Source organism: Stenella coeruleoalba, assembly GCF_951394435.1.
Source record: "Stenella coeruleoalba genome assembly, contig: scaffold_34, whole genome shotgun sequence".
Taxonomy (NCBI): Eukaryota; Metazoa; Chordata; class Mammalia; order Artiodactyla; family Delphinidae; genus Stenella; species Stenella coeruleoalba.
In genome coordinates, this window is record NW_027646159.1 from 2374673 (window position 1) to 2394705 (window position 20033).

At 43.7% G+C, this 20033-nt stretch overlaps 2 long non-coding RNA genes across 5 annotated transcripts in view; both read left to right on the forward strand.

The window, feature by feature from the left end:
- Positions 1 to 20033, forward strand: part of LOC307181295 — a 1377052-nt gene that overhangs the window by 200250 nt on the left and 1156769 nt on the right. The window lies entirely within an intron of this gene.
- LOC307181297 overlaps positions 3623 to 20033 on the forward strand; it is a 118101-nt gene continuing 101690 nt past the window's right edge. The window contains exon 1 of the long non-coding RNA XR_013826375.1: positions 3623 to 3704. This is a non-coding gene — a long non-coding RNA (uncharacterized lncRNA). The remainder of the gene's footprint in view (positions 3705 to 20033) is intronic.

Genomic DNA, 20033 nt, shown 5'->3' on the forward strand with positions numbered 1-20033 from the left:
TTAAACCTGGAGAGTTGAGACCCGTGTAATGGGTACCATGCAATATGACTTCAAAGGGTCTTCATTTGCTCACCGAACCTCTCCAATCCTATCACTGCTGCGTTTATGCCCCTGTACACATGCTTGATTCTCTTTCGGAGACATAGCAATCTATAGGTTTTAAGATACTTACTAGTCAGGTACATTCTTAGGCGTTTAATATGCGGTGTTGAGTCCATTTCGTTGAGCAAGGAGTAGCTCTTGTCTATTCCATATTTGGCTTAAGGAACTTTATCTGTGCTCATTTCAATCTCTGGTTTTATGTAGCACCCCAACTCACCTTTACCCTTAAGCAAGCATAAGTTGGTTTTCTCAATTTGAGACCCTGTTCTGTTCTGTAATTCAGTTTCTGTGTAGCCAAGTTTCCGTTCCGTGTATTACTGATATCTTATGATGTTTCTTTTTCTGTGTGACTTATTTCAGTTAGAATCATCATACCTGAATCCACTCATTGTGCAGCTAAGGGCCTGATGACATAGATTTCATTGCTGAGTGATATTGCTTTGTAAGTAAATACCACAACTTCTTTATCCATTTTTCACTTTCTGCGATGTTGAACTTGTACTGTAAACGAGGTTCTTGTAAACAGAGGCATCCCAAACTTTGGGGTGGCTGTGTCTTTTTGATTTTAATTTCCCTAAGCTATAGGACCATAAGTGGCAGTGCCCTAGGCTCTGTTGCTTTGTTTTTTAGATGTTTCAGGAAACACCATACACTTCTCCCGAGTGTCTGTTGGCAATTTACATCCCGCCCATCAGCATAACAAGGCTCCCAGTTCTCCATGGCCTGTCCTGCCTTTCTGGATTTTACACTTTTTTCAGATGGCCCTTTTGACCGGGGGGAAGTGAGACTTCATTGTAGTGCAGATTTCCTTTGCAAGTTTGCTTGGTTGGCCAAAAAGGGCGTATGCGTTTTTTCCTGAATATATTCAGGAAAAAACGCATACGCCCTTTTTGGCCAAGTGCATCATTGTGGACGTTCTGCCTCTTTTCCTATGCTTTCAATGCAATTCCAGTCTACCTCCTGAAATCGGATTCCTGCAATTCTGCCCCGCTTTCAAGTCCTCTTGGCAGCCTTACTTCAGTCTATTTTTGGACGATAGCTGTCATTTATAACTCTGAAGGTTTGTGAATTACAATGCCCCTGAGGTCCTTTCTTCAACTCGCTTTCTTGTGACCTGGCCGCAACACCGCAGGATGGCTTCAGGTCCTAATCTGGTTCCGGCACGGCACGCTGAGCCTTTGGTTAATTCCTCTTCCTGGTGGGAAATGAGAGTTAAATTTGCCCGTCCAGACACCTCCAGCTAGTCTGTCATTGGTTCTCGCTATTCCTGTTCATCTTCCGCAGAAATTGCAAACTGGGCCAAACAGGAGGTTAAAGGCACTGACTCTCCAAGTCGGGAGAGTGTTAGTAAAGCGTCTGGAATGTTGCACCCGAGTACCAGGGTACGAAAACTGAGACATATTTGAACACGTCTCCCGATCACATGGTTGATCATACTCTAGGTTCCACATGCATGTTTTAGCTGAAGGAAGAATACCTTAAACCTGGGTAGTTGAAACCCGTGGAATGGGTACCATGCAATATGACTTCAAAGGGTCTTCATTTGCTCACCGAACCTCTCCAATCCTATCACTGCTGCGTTTATACCCCTGTCCACATGCTTGATTCTCTTTCGGAGACATAGCAATCCATAGGTTTTAAGATACTTACTAGTCAGGTACATTCTTAGGCGTTTAATATGGGGTGTTGAGTCCATTTCGTTGAGCAAGGAGTAGCTCTTGTCTATTCCATATTTGGCTTAAGGAACTTTATCTGTGCTCATTTCAATCTCTGGTTTTATGCAGCACCCCAACTCACCTTTACCCTTAAGCAAGCATAAGTTGGTTTTCTAAATTTGAGACCCTGTTCTGTTCTGTAATTCAGTTCCTGTGTAGCCAAGTTTCCATTCCGTGTATTACTGATATCTTATGATGTTTCTTTTTCTGTGTGACTTATTTCAGTTAGAATCATCATACCTGAATCCACTCATTGTGCTGCTAAGGGCCTGATGACACAGATTTCATTGCTGAGTGATATTGCTTTGTAAGTAAATACCACAACTTCTTTATCCATTTTTCACTTTCTGCGATGTTGAACTTGTACTGTAAACGAGGTTCTTGTAAACAGAGGCGTCCCAAACTTTGGGGTGGCTGTGTCTTTTTGATTTTAATTTCCCTAAGCTATAGGACCATAAGTGGCAGTGCCCTAGGCTCTGTTGCTTTGTTTTTTAGATGTTTCAGGAAACACCATACACTTCTCCCGAGTGGTTGTTGGCAATTTACATCCCGCCCATCAGCATAACAAGGCTCCCAGTTCTCGATGGCCTGTCCTGCCTTTCTGGATTTTACACTTTTTTCAGATGGCCCTTTTGACCGGGGGGAAGTGAGACTTCATTGTAGTGCAGATTTCCTTTGCAAGCTTGCTTGGTTGGCCAAAAAGGGCGTATGCGTTTTTTCCTGAATATATTCAGGAAAAAACGCATACGCCCTTTTTGGCCAAGTGCATCATTGTGGACGTTCTGCCTCTTTTCCTATGCTTTCAATGCAATTCCAGTCTACCTCCTGAAATCGGTTTCCTGCAATTCTGCCCCGCTTTCAAGTCCTCTTGGCAGCCTTACTTCAGTCTATTTTTGGACGATAGCTGTCATTTATAACTCTGCAGGTTTGTGAATTACAGTGCCCCTGAGCTCCTTTCTTCAACTCGCTTTCTTTTGAGCTGGCCGCAACACCGCAGGATGGCTTCAGGCCCTAATCTGGTTCCGGCACGGCACGCTGAGCCTTTGGTTAATTCCTCTTCCTGGTGGGAAATGAGAGTTAAATTTGCCTGTCCAGACACCTCCAGCTCGTCTCTCATTGGTTCTCGCTATTCCTGTTCATCTTCCGCAGAAATTGCAAACTGGGCCAAACAGGAGGTTAAAGGGACTGACTCTCCAAGTCGGGAGAGTGTTAGTAAAGTGTCTGGAATGTTGCACCCGAGTACCAGGGTACGAAAACTGAGACATATTTGAACACGTCTCCCGATCACATGGTTGATCATACTCTAGGTTCCACATGCATGTTTTAGCTGAAGGAAGAATACCTTAAACCTGGGTAGTTGAAACCCGTGGAATGGGTACCATGCAATATGACTTCAAAGGGTCTTCATTTGCTCACCGAACCTCTCCAATCCTATCACTGCTGCGTTTATGCCCCTGTACACATGCTTGATTCTCTTTTGGAGACATAGCCATCCATAGGTTTTAAGATACTTACTAGTCAGGTACATTCTTAGGCGTTTAATATGCGGTGTTGAGTCCATTTCGTTGAGCAAGGAGTAGCTCTTGTCTATTCCATATTTGACTTAAGGAACTTTATCTGTGCTCATTTCAATCTCTGGTTTTATGCAGCACCCCAACTCACCTTTCCCCTTAAGCAAGCATAAGTTGGTCTTCTAAATTTGATACCCTGTTCTTTTCTGTAATTCTGTTCCTGTGTAGCCAAGTTTCCATTCCGTGTATTACTGATATCTTATGATGTTTCTTTTTCTGTGTGACTTATTTCAGTTAGAATCATCATAGCTGAATCCACTCATTGTGCTGCTAAGGGCCTGATGACACAGATTTCATTGCTGAGTGATATTGCTTTGTAAGTAAATACCACAAGTTCTTTCTCCATTTTTCACTTTCTGCGATGTTGAACTTGTACTGTAAACGACGTTCTTGTAAACAGAGCCGTTCCAAACTTTGGGGTGCCTGTGTCTTTTTGATTTTAATTTCCCTAAGCTATAGGACCATAAGTGGCAGTGCCCTAGGTTCTGTTGCTTTGTTTTTTAGATGTTTCAGGAAACACCATACACTTCTCCCGAGTGGTTGTTGGCAATTTACATCCCGCCCATCAGCATAACAAGGCTCCCAGTTCTCCATGGCCTGTCCTGCCTTTCTGGATTTTACACTTTTTTCAGATGGCCCTTTTGACCGGGGTGAAGTGAGACTTCATTGTAGTGCAGATTTCCTTTGCAAGCTTGCTTGGTTGGCCAAAAAGGGCGTATGCGTTTTTTCCTGAATATATTCAGGAAAAAACGCATACGCCCTTTTTGGCCAAGTGCATCATTGTGGACGTTCTGCCTCTTTTCCTATGCTTTCAATGCAATTCCAGTCTACCTCCTGAAATCGGTTTCCTGCAATTCTGCCCCGCTTTCAAGTCCTCCTGGCCGCCTTACTTCAGTATATTTTTGGACGATAGCTGTCATTTATAACTCTGCAGGTTTGTGAATTACAGTGCCCCTGAGCTCCTTTCTTCAACTCGCTTTCTTGTGAGCTGGCCGCAACACCGCAGGACGGCTTCAGGCCCTAATCTGGTTCCGGCACGGCACGCTGAACCTTTGGTTAATTCCTCTTCCTGGTGGGAAATGAGAGTTAAATTTGCCCGTCCAGACACCTCCAGCTAGTCTCTCATTGGTTCTCGCTATTCCTGTTCATCTTCCGCAGAAATTGCAAACTGGGCCAAACAGGAGGTTAAAGGGACTGACTCTCCAAGTCGGGAGAGTGTTAGTAAAGCGTCTAGAATGTTGCACCCGAGTACCAGGGTACGAAAACTGAGACATATTTGAACACGTCTCCCGATCACATGGTTGATCATACTCTAGGTTCCACATGCATGTTTTAGCTGAAGGAAGAATACCTTAAACCTGGGTAGTTGGAAATATTTGGCCCCTCCTGGGCCAAACAGGAGGTTAAAGGCACTGACTGTCCAAGGCGGGAGAGTGTTAGTAAAGCATCTGGAATGTTGCACCCGAGTACCAGGGTATGAAAACTGAGACATATTTGAACACGTCTCCCGATCACATGGTTGATCATACTCTGGGTTCCACATGCATGTTTTAACTGAAGGAAGAATACCTTAAACCTGGAGAGTTGAGACCCGTGGAATGGGTACCATGCAATATGACTTCAAAGGGTCTTCATTTGCTCACCGAACCTCTCCAATCCTATCACTGCTGCATTTATGCCCCAGTACACACGCTTGATTCTCTTTCGGAGACATAGCAATCCCTAGGTTTTAAGATACTTACTAGTCAGGTACATTCTTAGGCGTTTAATATGGGGTGTTGAGATCATTTCGTTGAGCAAGGAGTAGCTCTTGTCTGTTCCATATTTGGCTTAAGGAACTTTATCTGTGCTCATTTCAATCTCTGGTTTTATGCAGCACCTCAACTCACCTTTCCCCTTAAGCAAGCATAAGTTGGTTTTCTAAATTTGAGACCCTGTTCTGTTTTGGAATTCAGTTCCTGTGTAGCCAAGTTTACATTCCGTGTATTAGTGATATCTTTTGATGTTTCTTTTTCTGTGTGACTTATTTCAGTTAGAATCATCGTACCTGAATCCACTCATTATGCTGCTACGGGCCTGATGACATAGATTTCATTGCTGAGTGATACTGCATTGTACGTAAGTACCACAAGTTCTTTATCCATTTTTCACTTTCTGTGATATTGAACTTGTATGGTAAATGAGGTTCTTGTAAACAGAGGCGTCCCAAACTTTGGGGTGGCTGTGTCTTTTTGATTTTAATTTCCCTAAGCTATAGGACCATAAGTGGCAGTGCCCTAGGCTCTGTTGCTTTGTTTTTTAGATGTTTCAGGAAACACCATACACTTCTCCGGAGTGTCTGTTGGCAATTTACATCCCGCCCATCAGCATAACAAGGCTCCCAGTTCTCCATGGCCTGTCCTGCCTTTCTGGATTTTACACATTTTTCAGATGGCCCTTTTGACCGGGGGGAAGTGAGACTTCATTGTAGTGCAGATTTCCTTTGCAAGCTTGCTTGGTTGGCCAAAAAGGGCGTATGCGTTTTTTCCTGAATATATTCAGGAAAAAACGCATACGCCCTTTTTGGCCAAGTGCATCATTGTGGACGTTCTGCCTCATTTCCTATGCTTTCAATGCAATTCCAGTCTACCTCCTGAAATCGGTTTCCTGCAATTCTGCCCCGCATTCAAGTCCTCTTGGCAGCCTTACTTCAGTCTATTTTTGGACGGTAGCTGTCATTTATAACTCTGCACGTTTGTGAATTACAGTGCCCCTGAGCTCCTTTCTTCAACTCGCTTTCTTTTGACCTGGCCGCAACACCGCAGGATGGCTTCAGGCCCTAATCTGGTTCCGGCACGGTACGCTGAGCCTTTGGTTAATTCCTCTTCCTGGTGGGAAATGAGAGTTAAATTTGCCCGTCCAGACACCTCCAGCTAGCCTTTCTTTGGTTCTCGCTATTCCTGTTCATCTTCCGCAGAAATTGCAAACTGGGCCAAACAGGAGGTTAAAGGCACTGACTCTCCAAGTGGGGAGAGTGTTAGTAAAGCGTCTGGAATGTTGCACCAGAGTACCAGGGGAGGAAAACTGAGACATATTTGAACACGTCTCCCGTTCACATGGTCGATCATACTCTGGGTTCCACATGCATGTTTTAGCTGAAGGAAGAATACCTTAAACCTGGGTAGTTGAAACCCGTGGAATGGGTACCATGCAATATGACTTCAAAGGGTCTTCATTTGCTCACCGAACCTCTCCAATCCTATCACTGCTGCGTTTATGCCCCTGTACACATGCTTGATTCTCTTTTGGAGACATAGCAATCCATAGGTTTTACGATACTTACTAGTCAGGTACATTCTTAGGCGTTTAATATGGGGTTTTGAGTCCATTTCGTTGAGCAAGGAGAAGCTCTTGTCTATTCCATATTTGACTTAAGGAACTTTATCTGTGCTCATTTCAATCTCTGGTTTTATGCAGCACCCCAACTCACCTTTACCCTTAAGCAAGCATAAGTTGGTTTTGTAAATTTGAGACCCTGTTCTGTTTTGGAATGCAGTTCCTGTGTAGCCAAGTTTACATTCCGTGTATTAGTGATATCTTATGATGTTTCTTTTTCTGTGTGACTTATTTCAGTTAGAATCATCGTACCTGAATCCACTCATTATGCTGCTACGGGCCTGAAGACATAGATTTCATTGCTGAGTGATACTGCATTGTACATAAGTACCACAAGTTCTTTATCCATTTTTCACTTTCTGTGATATTGAACTTGTACGGTAAACGAGGTTCTTGTAAACGGAGGCGTCCCAAACTTTGGGGTGGCTGTGTGTTTTTGATTTTAATTTCCCTAAGCTATAGGACCATAACTGGAAGTGCCCTAGGCTCTGTTGCTTTGTTTTTTAGATGTTTCAGGAAACACCATACACTTCTCCTGAGTGTCTGTTGGCAATTTACATCCCGCCCATCAGCATAACAAGGCTCCCAGTTCTCCATGGCCTGTCCTGCCTTTCTGGATTTTACACTTTTTTCAGATGGCCCTTTTGACCGGGGAGAATTGAGACTTCATTGTAGTGCAGATTTCCTTTGCAAGCTTGCTTGGTTGGCCAAAAAGGGCGTATGCGTTTTTTCCTGAATATATTCAGGAAAAAATGCATACGTCCTTTTTGGCCAAGTGCATCATTGTGGACGTTCTGCCTCTTTTCCTATGCTTTCAATGCAATTCCAGTCTACCTCCTGAAATCGGTTTCCTGCAATTCTGCCCCGCTTTCAAGTCCTCTTGGCAGCCTTACTTCAGTCTATTTTTGGATGATAGCTGTCATTTATAACTCTGCAGGTTTGTGAATTACAGTGCCCCTGAGCTCCTTTCTTCAACTCGCTTTCTTGTGACCTGGCCGCAACACCGCAGGATGTCTTCAGGCCCTAATCTGGTTCTGGCACGGCACGCTGAGCCTTTGGTTAATTCCTCTTCCTGGTGGGAAATGAGAGTTAAATTTGCCCGTCCAGACACCTCCAGCTAGCCTCTCATTGGTTCTCGCTATTCCTGTTCATCTTCCTCAGAAATTGCAAACTCTGCCAAACAGGAGGTTAAAGGCGCTGACTCTCCAAGTGGGGAGAGTGTTAGTAAAGCGTCTGGAATGTTGCACCCGAGTACCAGGGGAGGAAAACTGAGACATATTTGAACACGTCTCCCAATCACATGGTTGATCATACTCTGGTTTCCACATGCATGTTTTAGCTGAAGGAAGAATACCTTAAACCTGGGTAGTTGAAACCCGTGTAATGGGTACCATGCAATATGACTTCAAAGGGTCTTCATTTGCTCACCGAACCTCTCCAATCCTATCACTGCTACGTTTATGCCCCTGTACACATGCTTGATTCTCTTTCGGAGACATAGCAATCTATAGGTTTTAAGATACTTACTAGTCAGGTACATTCGTAGGCGTTTATTATGCGGTGTTGAGTCCATTTCGTTGAGCAAGGAGTAGCTCTTGTCTATTCCATATTTGGCTTAAGGAACTTTATCTGTGCTCATTTCAATCTCTGGTTTTATGCAGCACCCCAACTCACCTTTACCCTTAAGCAAGCATAAGTTGGTTTTCTAAATTTGAGACCCTGTTCTGTTCTGTAATTCAGTTCCTGTGTAGCCAAGTTTACATTCCGTGTATTACTGATATCTTATGATGTTTCTTTTTCTGTGTGACTTATTTCAGTTAGAATCATCATACCTGAATCCACTCATTGTGCTGCTAAGGGCCTGATGACACAGATTTCATTGCTGAGTGATATTGCTTTGTAAGTAAATACCACAACTTCTTTATCCATTTTTCACTTTCTGCGATGTTGAACTTGTACTGTAAACGAGGTTCTTGTAAACAGAGGCGTCCCAAACTTTGGGGTGGCTGTGTCTTTTTGATTTTAATTTCCCTAAGCTATAGGACCATAAGTGGAAGTGCCCTAGGTTCTGTTGCTTTGTTTTTTAGATGTTTCAGGAAACACCATACACTTCTCCCGAGTGGTTGTTGGCAATTTACATCCTGCCCATCAGCATAACAAGGCTCCCAGTTCTCCATGGACTGTCCTGCCTTTCTGGATTTTACACTTTTTTCAGATGGTCCTTTTGACCGGGGGGAAGTGAGACTTCATTGTAGAGCAGATTTCCTTTGCAAGCTTGCTTGCTTGGCCAAAAAGGGCGTATGCGTTTTTTCCTGAATATATTCAGGAAAAAACGCATACGCCCTTTTTGGCCAAGTGCATCATTGTGGACGTTCTACCTCTTTTCCTATGCTTTCAATGCAATTCCAGTCTACCTCCTGAAATCGGTTTCCTGCAATTCTGCCCCGCTTTCAAGTCCTCTTTGCAGCCTTACTTCAGTATATTTTTGGACAATAGCTGTCATTTATAACTCTGCAGGTTTGTGAATTACAGTGTCCCTGAGCTCCTTTCTTCAAATCGCTTTCTTGTGAGCTGGCCACAACACCACAGGATGGCTTCAGGCCCTAATCTGGTTCCAGCACGGCACGCTGAGCCTTTGGTTAATTCCTCTTCCTGGTGGGAAATGAGAGTTAAATTTGCCCGTCCAGACACCTCCAGCTAGTCTCTCATTGGTTCTCGCTATTCCTGTTCATCTTCCGCAGAAATTGCAAACTGGGCCAAACAGGAGGTTAAAGGGACTGACTCTCCAAGTCGGGAGAGTGTTAGTAAAGTGTCTGCAATATTGCACCCAAGTACCAGGGTACGAAAACTGAGACATATTTGAACACGTCTCCCGATCACATGGTTGATCATACTCTAGGTTCCACATGCATGTTTTAGCTGAAGGAAGAATACCTTAAACCTGGGTAGTTGAAACCCGTGGAATGGGTACCATGCAATATGACTTCAAAGGGTCTTCATTTGCTCACCGAACCTCTCCAATCCTATCACTGCTGCGTTTATGCCCCTGTACACATGCTTGATTCTCTTTCGGAGACATAGCAATCCATAGGTTTTAAGATACTTACTAGTCAGGTACATTCTTAGGCGTTTAATATGCGGTGTTGAGTCCATTTCGTTGAGCAAGGAGTAGCTCTTGTCTATTCCATATTTGACTTAAGGAAATTTATCTGTGCTCATTTCAATCTCTGGTTTTATGCAGCACTCCAACTCACCTTTACCCTTAAGCAAGCATAAGTTGGTTTTCTAAATTTGAGACCCTGTTCTGTTCTGTAATTCAGTTCCTGTGTAGCCAAGTTTCCATTCCGTGTATTACTGATATCTTATGATGTTTCTTTTTCTGTGTGACTTATTTCAGTTAGAATCATCATACCTGAATCCACTCATTGTGCTGCTAAGGGCCTGATGACACAGATTTCATTGCTGAGTGATATTGCTTTGTAAGTAAATACCACAACTTCTTTATCCATTTTTCACTTTCTGCGATGTTGAACTTGTACTGTAAACGAGGTTCTTGTAAACAGAGCCGTTCCAAACTTTGGGGTGGCTGTGTCTTTTTGATTTTAATTTCCCTAAGCTATAGGACCATAAGTGGAAGTGCCCTAGGTTCTGTTGCTTTGTTTTTTAGATGTTTCAGGAAACACCATACACTTCTCCCTAGTGGTTGTTGGCAATTTACATCCCGCCCATCAGCATAACAAGGCTCCCAGTTCTCCATGGCCTGTCCTGCCTTTCTGGATTTTACACTTTTTTCAGATGGCCCTTTTGACCGGGGGGAAGTGAGACTTCATTGTAGTGCAGATTTCCTTTGCAAGCTTGCTTGGTTGGCCAAAAAGGTCGTATGCGTTTTTTCCTGAATATATTCAGGAAAAAACGCATACGCCCTTTTTGGCCAAGTGCATCATTGTGGACGTTCTGCCTCTTTTCCTATGCTTTCAATGCAATTCCAGTCTACCTCCTGAAATCGGTTTCCTGCAATTCTGCCCCGCTTTCAAGTCCTCTTGGCAGCCTTACTTCAGTCTATTTTTGGACGATAGCTGTCATTTATAACTCTGCAGGTTTGTGAATTACAGTGCCCCTGAGCTCCTTTCTTCAACTCGCTTTCTTGTGAGCTGGCCGCAACACCGCAGGATGGCTTCAGGTCCTAATCTGGTTCTGGCACGGCACGCTGAGCCTTTGGTTAATTCCTCTTCCTGGTGGGAAATGAGAGTTAAATTTGCCCGTCCAGACACCTCCAGCTAGTCTCTCATTGGTTCTCACTATTCCTGTTCATCTTCCGCAGAAATTGCAAACTGGGCCAAACAGGAGGTTAAAGGGACTGACTCTCCAAGTCGGGAGAGTGTTAGTAAAGCGTCTGGAATGTTGCACCCGAGTACCAGGGTACGAAAACTGAGACATATTTGAACACGTCTCCCGATCACATGGTTGATCATACTCTGGGTTCCACATGCATGTTTTAGCTGAAGGAAGAATACCTTAAACCTGGGTAGTTGGAAATATTTGGCCCCTCCTGGGCCAAACAGGAGGTTAAAGGCACTGACTGTCCAAGGCGGGAGAGTGTTAGTAAAGCATCTGGAATGTTGCACCCGAGTACCAGGGTATGAAAACTGAGACATATTTGAACACGTCTCCCGATCACATGGTTGATCATACTCTGGGTTCCACATGCATGTTTTAGCTGAAGGAAGAATACCTTAAACCTGGAGAGTTGAGACCCGTGGAATGGGTACCATGAAATATGACTTCAAAGGGTCTTCATTTGCTCACCGAACCTCTCCAATCCTATCACTGCTGCATTTATGCCCCAGTACACACGCTTGATTCTCTTTCGGAGACATAGCAATCCATAGGTTTTAAGATACTTACTAGTCAGGTACATTCTTAGGTGTTTAACATGGGGTGTTGAGATCATTTCGTTGAGCAAGGAGTAGCTCTTGTCTGTTCCATATTTGGCTTAAGGAACTTTATCTGTGCTCATTTCAATCTCTGGTTTTATGCAGCACCCCAACTCACCTTTCCCCTTAAGCAAGCATAAGTTGGTTTTCTAAATTTGAGACCCTGTTCTGTTTTGGAATTCAGTTCCTGTGTAGCCAAGTTTACAATCCATGTATTACTGATATCTTATGATGTTTCTTTTTCTGTGTGACTTATTTCAGTTAGAATCATCGTACCTGAATCCACTCATTATGCTGCTACGGGCCTGATGACATAGATTTCATTGCTGAGTGATACTGCATTGTACGTAAGTACCACAAGTTCTTTATCCATTTTTCACTTTCTGTGATATTGAACATGTATGGTAAATGAGGTTCTTGTAAACAGAGGCGTCCCAAACTTTGGGGTGGCTGTGTCTTTTTGATTTTAATTTCCCTAAGCTATAGGACCATAAGTGGCAGTGCCCTAGGCTCTGTTGCTTTGTTTTTTAGATGTTTCAGGAAACACCATACACTTCTCCGGAGTGTCTGTTGGCAATTTACATCCCGCCCATCAGCATAACAAGGCTCCCAGTTCTCCATGGCCTGTCCTGCCTTTCTGGATTTTACACATTTTTCAGATGGCCCTTTTGACCGGGGGGAAGTGAGACTTCATTGTAGTGCAGATTTCCTTTGCAAGCTTGCTTGGTTGGCCAAAAAGGGCGTATGCGTTTTTTCCTGAATATATTCAGGAAAAAACGCATACGCCCTTTTTGGCCAAGTGTATCATTGTGGACGTTCTGCCTCATTTCCTATGCTTTCAATGCAATTCCAGTCTACCTCCTGAAATCGGTTTCCTGCAATTCTGCCCCGCATTCAAGTCCTCTTGGCAGCCTTACTTCAGTCTATTTTTGGACGATAGCTGTCATTTATAACTCTGCACGTTTGTGAATTACAGTGCCCCTGAGCTCCTTTCTTCAACTCGCTTTCTTTTGACCTGGCCGCAACACCGCAGGATGGCTTCAGGCCGTAATCTGGTTCCGGCACGGTACGCTGAGCCTTTGGTTAATTCCTCTTCCTGGTGGGAAATGAGAGTTAAATTTGCCCGTCCAGACACCTCCAGCTAGCCTCTCATTGGTTCTCGCTATTCCTGTTCATCTTCCGCAGAAATTGCAAACTGGGCCAAACAGGAGGTTAAAGGGACTGACTCTCCAAGTCGGGAGAGTGTTAGTAAAGCGTCTGGAATGTTGCACCCAAGTACCAGGGTACGATAACTGAGACATATTTGAACACGTCTCCCATTCACATGGTCGATCATACTCTGGGTTCCACATGCATGTTTTAGCTGAAGGAAGAATACCTTAAACCTGGGTAGTTGAAACCCGTTGAATGGGTACCATGCAATATGACTTCAAAGGGTCTTCATTTGCTCACGAACCTCTCCAATCCTATCACTGCTGCGTTTATGCCCCTGTACACATGCTTGATTCTCTTTCGGAGACATAGCAATCCATAGGTTTTAAGATACTTACTAGTCAGGTACATTCTTAGGCGTTTAATATGGGGTGTTGGGTCCATTTCGTTGAGCAAGGAGTAGCTCTTGTCTATTCCATATTTGGCTTAAGGAACTTTATCTGTGCTCATTTCAATCTCTGGTTTTATGCAGCACCCCAACTCACCTTTACCCTTAAGCAAGCATAAGTTGGTTTTCTAAATTTGAGACCCTGTTCTGTTCTGTAATTCAGTTCCTGTGTAGCCAAGTTTCCATTCCGTGTATTACTGATATCTTATGATGTTTCTTTTTCTGTGTGACTTATTTCAGTTAGAATCATCATACCTGAATCCACTCATTGTGCTGCTAAGGGCCTGATGACACAGATTTCATTGCTGAGTGATATTGCTTTGTAAGTAAATACCACAACTTCTTTATCCATTTTTCACTTTCTGCGATGTTGAGCTTGTACTGTAAACGAGGTTCTTGTAAACAGAGCCGTTCCAAACTTTGGGGTGGCTGTGTCTTTTTGATTTTAATTTCCCTAAGCTATAGGACCATAAGTGGAAGTGCCCTAGGTTCTGTTGCTTTGTTTTTTAGATGTTTCAGGAAACACCATACACTTCTCCCGAGTGGTAGTTGGCAATTTACATCGCGCCCATCAGCATAACAAGGCTCCCAGTTCTCCATGGCCTGTCCTGCCTTTCTGGATTTTACACTTTTTTCAGATGGCCCTTTTGACCGGGGGGAAGTGAGACTTCATTGTAGTGCAGATTTCCTTTGCAAGCTTGCTTGGTTGGCCAAAAAGGGCGTATGAGTTTTTTCCTGAATATATTCAGGAAAAAACGCATACGCCCTTTTTGGCCAAGTGCATCATTGTGGACGTTCTGCCTCTTTTCCTATGCTTTCAATGCAGTTCCAGTCTACCTCCTGAAATTGGTTTCCTGCAATTCTGCCCCGCTTTCAAGTCCTCTTGGCAGCCTTACTTCAGTCTATTTTTGGACGATAGCTGTCATTTATAACTCTGCAGGTTTGTGAATTATAGTGCCCCTGAGCTCCTTTCTTCAACTCGCTTTCTTTTGAGCTGGCCGCAACACTGCAGGATGGCTTCAGGCACTAATCTGGTTCCGGTACGGCACGCTGAGCCTTTGGTTATTTCCTCTTCCTGGTGGGAAATGAGAGTTATATTTGCCCGTCCAAACACCTCCAGCTAGCCTCTCATTGGTTCTCGCTATTTCTGTTCATCTTCCGCAGAAATTGCAAACTGAGCCAAACAGGAGGTTAAAGGTGCTGACTCTCCAAGTGGGGAGAGTGTTACTAAAGCGTCTGGAATGTTGCACACGAGTACCAGGGGAGGAAAACTGAGACATATTTGAACACGTCTCCCGATCACATGGTTGATCATACTCTGGGTTCCACATGCATGTTTTAGCTGAAGGAAGAATACCTAAAACCTGGGTACTTGAAACCCGTGGAATGGGTACCATGCAATATGACTTCAAAGGGTCTTCATTTGCTCACGAACCTCTCCAATCCTATCACTGCTGCGTTTATGCCCCTGTACACATGCTTGATTCTCTTTCGGAGACATAGCAATCCATAGGTTTTAAGATACTTACTAGTCAGGTACATTCTTAGGCGTTTAATATGCGGTGTTGAGTCCATTTCGTTGAACAAGGAGTAGCTCTTGTCTATTCCATATTTGGCTTAAGGAACTTTATCTGTGCTCATTTCAATCTCTGGTTTTATGCAGCACCCCAACTCACCTTTCCCCTTAAGCAAGCATAAGTTGGTTTTCTAAATTTGAGACCCTGTTCTGTTCTGTAATTCAGTTCCTGTGTAGCCAAGTTTCCATTCCGTGTATTACTGATATCTTATGATGTTTCTTTTTCTGTGTGACTTATTTCAGTTAGAATCATCATACCTGAATCCACTCATTGTGCTGCTAAGGGCCTGATGACACAGATTTCATTGCTGAGTGATATTGCTTTGTAAGTAAATACCACAACTTCTTTATCCATTTTTCACTTTCTGCGATGTTGAGCTTGTACTGTAAACGAGGTTCTTGTAAACAGAGCCGTTCCAAACTTTGGGGTGGCTGTGTCTTTTTGATTTTAATTTCCCTAAGCTATAGGACCATAAGTGGAAGTGCCCTAGGTTCTGTTGCTTTGTTTTTTAGATGTTTCAGGAAACACCATACACTTCTCCCGAGTGGTAGTTGGCAATTTACATCCCGCCCATCAGCATGACAAGGCTCCCAGTTCTCCATGGCCTGTCCTGCCTTTCTGGATTTTACACTTTTTTCAGATGGCCCTTTTGACCGGGGGGAAGTGAGACTTCATTGTAGTGCAGATTTCCTTTGCAAGCTTGCTTGGTTGGCCAAAAAGGGCGTATGAGTTTTTTCCTGAATATATTCAGGAAAAAACGCATACGCCCTTTTTGGCCAAGTGCATCATTGTGGACGTTCTGCCTCTTTTCCTATGCTTTCAATGCAGGTCCAGTCTACCTCCTGAAATGGGTTTCCTGCAATTCTGCCCCGCTTTCAAGTCCTCTTGGCAGCCTTACTTCAGTCTATTTTTGGACGATAGCTGTCATTTATAACTCTGCAGGTTTGTGAATTATAGTGCCCCTGAGCTCCTTTCTTCAACTCGCTTTCTTTTGAGCTGGCCGCAACACTGCAGGATGGCTTCAGGCACTAATCTGGTTCCGGTACGGCACGCTGAGCCTTTGGTTATTTCCTCTTCCTGGTGGGAAATGAGAGTTATATTTGCCCGTCCAAACACCTCCAGCTAGCCTCTCATTGGTTCTCGCTATTTCTGTTCATCTTCCGCAGAAATTGCAAACTGAGCCAAACAGGAGGTTAAATGTGCTGACTCTCCAAGTGGGGAGAGTGTTACTAAAGCGTCTGGAATGTTGCACACGAGTACCAGGGGAGGAAAACTGAGACATATTTGAACACGTCTCCCGATCACATGGTTGATCATACTCTGGGTTCCACATGCATGTTTTAGCTGAAGGAAGAATACCTAAAACCTGGGTACTTGAAACCCGTGGAATGGGTACCATGCAATATGACTTCAAAGGGTCTTCATTTGCTCACCGAACATCTCCAATCCTATCACTGCTGCATTTATGCCCCTGTACACATGCTTGATTCTCTTTCAGAGACATAGCAATCCATAGGTTTTAAGATACTTACTAGTCAGGTACATTCTTAGGCGTTTAATATGCGGTGTTGAGTCCATTTCGTTGAACAAGGAGTAGCTCTTGTCTATTCCATATTTGGCTTAAGGAACTTTATCTGTGCTCATTTCAATCTCTGGTTTTATGCAGCACCCCAACTCACCTTTCCCCTTAAGCAAGCATAAGTTGGTTTTCTAAATTTGAGACCCTGTTCTGTTCTGTAATTCAGTTCCTATGTAGCCAAGTTTACATTCCGTGTATTACTGATATCTTATGATATTTCTTTTTCTGTGTGACTTATTTCAGTTAGAATCATCATACCTGAATCCACTCATTGTGCTGCTAAGGGCCTGATGACATAGATATCATTGCTGAGTGATATTGCTTTGTAAGTAAATACCACAACTTCTTTATCCATTTTTCACTTTCTGCGATGTTGAACTTGTACTGTAAACGAGGTTCTTGTAAACAGAGGCGTCCCAAACTTTGGGGTGGCTGTGTCTTTTGGATTTTAATTTCCCTAAGCTATAGGACCATAAGTGGCAGTGCCCTAGGCTCTGTTGCTTTGTTTTCTAGATGTTTCAGGAAACACCATACACTTCTCCAGAGTGTCTGTTGGCAATTTACATCCCGCCCATCAGCATAACAAGGCTCCCAGTTCTCCATGGCCTGTCCTGCCTTTCTGGATTTTACACTTTTTTCAGATGGCCCTTTTGACCGGGGGGAAGTGAGACTTCATTGTAGTGCAGATTTCCTTTGCAAGCTTGCTTGGTTGGCCAAAAAGGGCGTATGCGTTTTTTCCTGAATATATTCAGGAAAAAACGCATACGCCCTTTTTGGCCAAGTGCATCATTGTGGACGTTCTGCCTCTTTTCCTATGCTTTCAATGCAATTCCAGTCTACCTCCTGAAATCGGTTTCCTGCAATTCTGCCCCGCTTTCAAGTCCTCTTGGCAGCCTTACTTCAGTATATTTTTGGACGATAGCTGTCATTTATAACTCTGCAGGTTTGTGAATAACAGTGCCCCTGAGCTCCTTCCTTCAACTCGCTTTCTTTTGAGCTGGCCGCAACACCGCAGGATGGCTTCAGGCCCTAATCTGGTTCCGGCACGGTACGCTGAGCCTTTGGTTAATTCCTCTTCCTGGTGGGAAATGAGAGTTAAATTTGCCCATCCAGACACCTCCAGCTAGCCTCTCATTGGTTCTCACTATTCCTATTCATCTTCCGCAGAAATTGCAAACTGGGCCAAACAGGAGGTTAAAGGGACTGACTCTCCAAGTCGGGAGAGTGTTAGTAAAGCGTCTGGAATATTGCACCCGAGTACCAGGGTACGAAAACTGGGACATATTTGAACACGTCTCCCGTTCACATGGTCGATCATACTCTGGGTTCCACATGCATGTTTTAGCTGAAGGAAGAATACCTTAAACCTGGGTAGTTGAAACCCGTGGAATGGGTACCATGCAATATGACTTCAAAGGGTCTTCATTTGCTCACCGAACCTCTCCAATCCTATCACTGCTGCGTTTATGCCCCTGTACACATGCTTGATTCTCTTTCGGAGACATAGCAATCCATAGGTTTTAAGATACTTACTAGTCAGGTACATTCTTAGGCGTTTAATATGCGGTGTTGAGTCCATTTCGTTGAGCAAGGAGTAGCTCTTGTCTATTCCATATTTGGCTTAAGGAACTTTATCTGTGCTCATTTCAATCTCTGGTTTTATGAAGCACCCCAACTCACCTTTCCCCTTAAGCAAGCATAAGTTGGTTTTCTAAATTTGAGACCCTGTTCTGTTCTGTAATTCAGTTCCTGTGTAGCCAAGTTTACATTCCGTGTATTAGTGATATCTTATGATGTTTCTTTTTCTGTGTGACTTATTTCAGTTAGAATCATCGTACCTGAATCCACTCCTTGTGCTGCTAAGGGCCTGATGACACAGATTTCATTGCTGAGTGTTATTGCTTTGTAAGTAAATACCACAACTTCTTTGTCCATTTTTCACTTTCTGCGATGTTGAACTTGTACTGTAAACAAGGTTCTTGTAAACGGAGCCGTTCCAAACTTTGGGGTGGCTGTGTCTTTTTGATTTTAATTTCCCTAAGCTATAGGACCATAAGTGGAAGTGCCCTGGGCTCTGTGGCTTTGTTTTTTAGATGTTTCAGGAAACACCATACACTTCCTCCGAATGTCTGTTGGAAATTTACATGCCGCCCATCAGCATAACAAGGCTCCCAGTTCTCCATGGCCTGTCCTGCCTTTCTGGATTTTACACTTTTTTCAGATGGCCCTTTTGACCGGGGGGAAGTGAGACTTCATTGTAGTGCAGATTTCCTTTGCAAGCTTGCTTGGTTGGCCAAAAAGGGCGTATGCGTTTTTTCCTGAATATATTCAGGAAAAAACGCATACGCCCTTTTTGGCCAAGTGCATCATTGTGGACGTTCTGCCTCTTTTCCTATGCTTTCAATGCAATTCCAGTCTACCTCCTGAAATCGGTTTCCTGCAATTCTGCCCCGCTTTCAAGTCCTCTTGGCAGCCTTACTTCAGTATATTTTTGGACGATAGCTGTCATTTATAACTCTGCAGGTTTGTGAATAACAGTGCCCCTGAGCTCCTTCCTTCAACTCGCTTTCTTTTGAGCTGGCCGCAACACCGCAGGATGGCTTCAGGCCCTAATCTGGTTCCGGCACGGTACGCTGAGCCTTTGGTTAATTCCTCTTCCTGGTGGGAAATGAGAGTTAAATTTGCCCGTCCAGACACCTCCAGCTAGCCTCTCATTGGTTCTCGCTATTCCTGTTCATCTTCCGCAGAAATTGCAAACTGGGTCAAACAGGAGGTTAAAGGGACTGACTCTCCAAGTCGGGAGAGTGTTAGTAAAGCGTCTGGAATATTGCACCCGAGTACCAGGGTACGAAAACTGGGACATATTTGAACACGTCTCCCGTTCACATGGTCGATCATACTCTGGGTTCCACATGCATGTTTTAGCTGAAGGAAGAATACCTTAAACCTGGGTAGTTGAAACCCGTGGAATGGGTACCATGCAATATGACTTCAAAGGGTCTTCATTTGCTCACGAACCTCTCCAATCCTATCACTGCTGCGTTTATGCCCCTGTACACATGCTTGATTCTCTTTCGGAGACATAGCAATCCATAGGTTTTAAGATACTTACTAGTCAGGTACATTCTTAGGCGTTTAATATGCGGTGTTGAGTCCATTTCGTTGAGCAAGGAGTAGCTCTTGTCTATTCCATATTTGGCTTAAGGAACTTTATCTGTGCTCATTTCAATCTCTGGTTTTATGCAGCACCCCAACTCACCTTTCCCCTTAAGCAAGCATAAGTTGGTTTTCTAAATTTGAGACCCTGTTCTGTTCTGTAATTCAGTTCCTGTGTAGCCAAGTTTACATTCCGTGTATTAGTGATATCTTATGATGTTTCTTTTTCTGTGTGACTTATTTCAGTTAGAATCATCGTACCTGAATCCACTCCTTGTGCTGCTAAGGGCCTGATGACACAGATTTCATTGCTGAGTGTTATTGCTTTGTAAGTAAATACCACAACTTCTTTGTCCATTTTTCACTTTCTGCGATGTTGAACTTGTACTGTAAACAAGGTTCTTGTAAACGGAGCCGTTCCAAA